Consider the following 5,084-nt stretch of genomic DNA (forward strand, 5'->3'; position numbering starts at 1 on the left):
TGGTGATGAACAGAGTGTCTGAATTAAGCAGACCACTCTTACCCAGTCCAAAGATCAGGGCTTGATCCATCACCGTTTTTTAGCTCACTGCACCATCCCAGCTCAGAACTTGGCTATATGCAAATTAGTCTGACCCTGGCCCAGTGCATCATGGGAACAGGGCAGACCAAACTACCAAGCCAATTCTTATACTGGGAAGGAAACAAGCTACCGGGGACCGGTTTCTGGCATTTCAGCCGTCTTCGGCCCGGCTTGCTTGAATCCTGATGGTGAAATGAGCAAGGGACTCACATCTGAGTATACCCTTCCACGCTTATGGTGGACAAAAATGATTCAGAAAAGGGGGTGGTGATGAACAGAGTGTCTGAATTAAGCAGCCCACTCTTACCCAGTCCAAAGATCAGGGCTTGATCCATCACCGTTTTTTAGCTCACTGCACCATCCCAGCTCAGAACTTGGCTATATGCAAATTAGTCTGACCCTGGCCCAGTGCATCATGGGAACAGGGCAGACCAAACTACCAAGCCAATTCTTATACTGGGAAGGAAACAAGCTACCGGGGACCGGTTTCTGGCATTTCAGCCGTCTTCGGCCCGGCTTGCTTGAATCCTGATGGTGCAATGAGCAAGGGACTCACATCTGAGTATACCCTTCCACGCTTATGGTGGACAAAAATGATTCAGAAAAGGGGGTGGTGATGAACAGAGTGTCTGAATTAAGCAGACCACTCTTACCCAGTCCAAAGATCAGGGCTTGATCCATCACCGTTTTTTAGCTCACTGCACCATCCCAGCTCAGAACTTGGCTATATGCAAATTAGTCTGACCCTGGCCCAGTGCATCATGGGAACAGGGCAGACCAAACTACCAAGCCAATTCTTATACTGGGAAGGAAACAAGCTACCGGGGACCGGTTTCTGGCATTTCAGCCGTCTTCGGCCCGGCTTGCTTGAATCCTGATGGTGCAATGAGCAAGGGACTCACATCTGAGTATACCCTTCCACGCTTATGGTGGACAAAAATGATTCAGAAAAGGGGGTGGTGATGAACAGAGTGTCTGAATTAAGCAGACCACTCTTACCCAGTCCAAAGATCAGGGCTTGATCCATCACCGTTTTTTAGCTCACTGCACCATCCCAGCTCAGAACTTGGCTATATGCAAATTAGTCTGACCCTGGCCCAGTGCATCATGGGAACAGGGCAGACCAAACTACCAAGCCAAATTTTTATACTGGGAAGGAAACAAGCTACCGGGGACCGGTTTCTGGCATTTCAGCCGTCTTCGGCCCGGCTTGCTTGAATCCTGATGGTGCAATGAGCAAGGGACTCACATCTGAGTATACCCTTCCACGCTTATGGTGGACAAAAATGATTCAGAAAAGGGGGTGGTGATGAACAGAGTGTCTGAATTAAGCAGACCACTCTTACCCAGTCCAAAGATCAGGGCTTGATCCATCACCGTTTTTTAGCTCACTGCACCATCCCAGCTCAGAACTTGGCTATATGCAAATTAGTCTGACCCTGGCCCAGTGCATCATGGGAACAGGGCAGACCAAACTACCAAGCCAATTCTTATACTGGGAAGGAAACAAGCTACCGGGGACCGGTTTCTGGCATTTCAGCCATCTTCAGCCCGGCTTGCTTGAATCCTGATGGTGCAATGAGCAAGGGACTCACATCTGAGTATACCCTTCCACGCTTATGGTGGACAAAAATGATTCGGAAAAGGGGGTGGTGATGAACAGAGTGTCTGAATTAAGCAGACCACTCTTACCCAGTCCAAAGATCAGGGCTTGATCCATCACCGTTTTTTAGCTCACTGCACCATCCCAGCTCAGAACTTGGCTATATGCAAATTAGTCTGACCCTGGCCCAGTGCATCATGGGAACAGGGCAGACCAAACTACCAAGCCAATTCTTATACTGGGAAGGAAACAAGCTACCGGGGACCGGTTTCTGGCATTTCAGCCGTCTTCGGCCCGGCTTGCTTGAATCCTGATGGTGCAATGAGCAAGGGACTCACATCTGAGTATACCCTTCCACGCTTATGGTGGACAAAAATGATTCAGAAAAGGGGGTGGTGATGAACAGAGTGTCTGAATTAAGCAGACCACTCTTACCCAGTCCAAAGATCAGGGCTTGATCCATCACCGTTTTTTAGCTCACTGCACCATCCCAGCTCAGAACTTGGCTATATGCAAATTAGTCTGACCCTGGCCCAGTGCATCATGGGAACAGGGCAGACCAAACTACCAAGCCAATTCTTATACTGGGAAGGAAACAAGCTACCGGGGACCGGTTTCTGGCATTTCAGCCGTCTTCGGCCCGGCTTGCTTGAATCCTGATGGTGAAATGAGCAAGGGACTCACATCTGAGTATACCCTTCCACGCTTATGGTGGACAAAAATGATTCAGAAAAGGGGGTGGTGGTGAACAGAGTGTCTGAATTAAGCAGCCCACTCTTACCCAGTCCAAAGATCAGGGCTTGATCCATCACCGTTTTTTAGCTCACTGCACCATCCCAGCTCAGAACTTGGCTATATGCAAATTAGTCTGACCCTGGCCCAGTGCATCATGGGAACAGGGCAGACCAAACTACCAAGCCAATTCTTATACTGGGAAGGAAACAAGCTACCGGGGACCGGTTTCTGGCATTTCAGCCGTCTTCGGCCCGGCTTGCTTGAATCCTGATGGTGCAATGAGCAAGGGACTCACATCTGAGTATACCCTTCCACGCTTATGGTGGACAAAAATGATTCAGAAAAGGGGGTGGTGATGAACAGAGTGTCTGAATTAAGCAGACCACTCTTACCCAGTCCAAAGATCAGGGCTTGATCCATCACCGTTTTTTAGCTCACTGCACCATCCCAGCTCAGAACTTGGCTATATGCAAATTAGTCTGACCCTGGCCCAGTGCATCATGGGAACAGGGCAGACCAAACTACCAAGCCAATTCTTATACTGGGAAGGAAACAAGCTACCGGGGACCGGTTTCTGGCATTTCAGCCGTCTTCGGCCCGGCTTGCTTGAATCCTGATGGTGCAATGAGCAAGGGACTCACATCTGAGTATACCCTTCCACGCTTATGGTGGACAAAAATGATTCAGAAAAGGGGGTGGTGATGAACAGAGTGTCTGAATTAAGCAGACCACTCTTACCCAGTCCAAAGATCAGGGCTTGATCCATCACCGTTTTTTAGCTCACTGCACCATCCCAGCTCAGAACTTGGCTATATGCAAATTAGTCTGACCCTGGCCCAGTGCATCATGGGAACAGGGCAGACCAAACTACCAAGCCAAATTTTTATACTGGGAAGGAAACAAGCTACCGGGGACCGGTTTCTGGCATTTCAGCCGTCTTCGGCCCGGCTTGCTTGAATCCTGATGGTGCAATGAGCAAGGGACTCACATCTGAGTATACCCTTCCACGCTTATGGTGGACAAAAATTATTCAGAAAAGGGGGTGGTGATGAACAGAGTGTCTGAATTAAGCAGACCACTCTTACCCAGTCCAAAGATCAGGGCTTGATCCATCACCGTTTTTTAGCTCACTGCACCATCCCAGCTCAGAACTTGGCTATATGCAAATTAGTCTGACCCTGGCCCAGTGCATCATGGGAACAGGGCAGACCAAACTACCAAGCCAATTCTTATACTGGGAAGGAAACAAGCTACCGGGGACCGGTTTCTGGCATTTCAGCCATCTTCAGCCCGGCTTGCTTGAATCCTGATGGTGCAATGAGCAAGGGACTCACATCTGAGTATACCCTTCCACGCTTATGGTGGACAAAAATGATTCGGAAAAGGGGGTGGTGATGAACAGAGTGTCTGAATTAAGCAGACCACTCTTACCCAGTCCAAAGATCAGGGCTTGATCCATCACCGTTTTTTAGCTCACTGCACCATCCCAGCTCAGAACTTGGCTATATGCAAATTAGTCTGACCCTGGCCCAGTGCATCATGGGAACAGGGCAGACCAAACTACCAAGCCAATTCTTATACTGGGAAGGAAACAAGCTACCGGGGACCGGTTTCTGGCATTTCAGCCGTCTTCGGCCCGGCTTGCTTGAATCCTGATGGTGCAATGAGCAAGGGACTCACATCTGAGTATACCCTTCCACGCTTATGGTGGACAAAAATGATTCAGAAAAGGGGGTGGTGATGAACAGAGTGTCTGAATTAAGCAGACCACTCTTACCCAGTCCAAAGATCAGGGCTTGATCCATCACCGTTTTTTAGCTCACTGCACCATCCCAGCTCAGAACTTGGCTATATGCAAATTAGTCTGACCCTGGCCCAGTGCATCATGGGAACAGGGCAGACCAAACTACCAAGCCAATTCTTATACTGGGAAGGAAACAAGCTACCGGGGACCGGTTTCTGGCATTTCAGCCGTCTTCGGCCCGGCTTGCTTGAATCCTGATGGTGCAATGAGCAAGGGACTCACATCTGAGTATACCCTTCCACGCTTATGGTGGACAAAAATGATTCAGAAAAGGGGGTGGTGATGAACAGAGTGTCTGAATTAAGCAGACCACTCTTACCCAGTCCAAAGATCAGGGCTTGATCCATCACCGTTTTTTAGCTCACTGCACCATCCCAGCTCAGAACTTGGCTATATGCAAATTAGTCTGACCCTGGCCCAGTGCATCATGGGAACAGGGCAGACCAAACTACCAAGCCAATTCTTATACTGGGAAGGAAACAAGCTACCGGGGACCGGTTTCTGGCATTTCAGCCGTCTTCGGCCCGGCTTGCTTGAATCCTGATGGTGCAATGAGCAAGGGACTCACATCTGAGTATACCCTTCCACGCTTATGGTGGACAAAAATGATTCAGAAAAGGGGGTGGTGATGAACAGAGTGTCTGAATTAAGCAGACCACTCTTACCCAGTCCAAAGATCAGGGCTTGATCCATCACCGTTTTTTAGCTCACTGCACCATCCCAGCTCAGAACTTGGCTATATGCAAATTAGTCTGACCCTGGCCCAGTGCATCATGGGAACAGGGCAGACCAAACTACCAAGCCAATTCTAATACTGGGAAGGAAACAAGCTACCGGGGACCGGTTTCTGGCATTTCAGCC

Source organism: Lissotriton vulgaris, unplaced genomic scaffold (assembly GCF_964263255.1).
Source record: "Lissotriton vulgaris unplaced genomic scaffold, aLisVul1.2 SCAFFOLD_869, whole genome shotgun sequence".
In the NCBI taxonomy this organism is placed as follows: Eukaryota; Metazoa; Chordata; class Amphibia; order Caudata; family Salamandridae; genus Lissotriton; species Lissotriton vulgaris.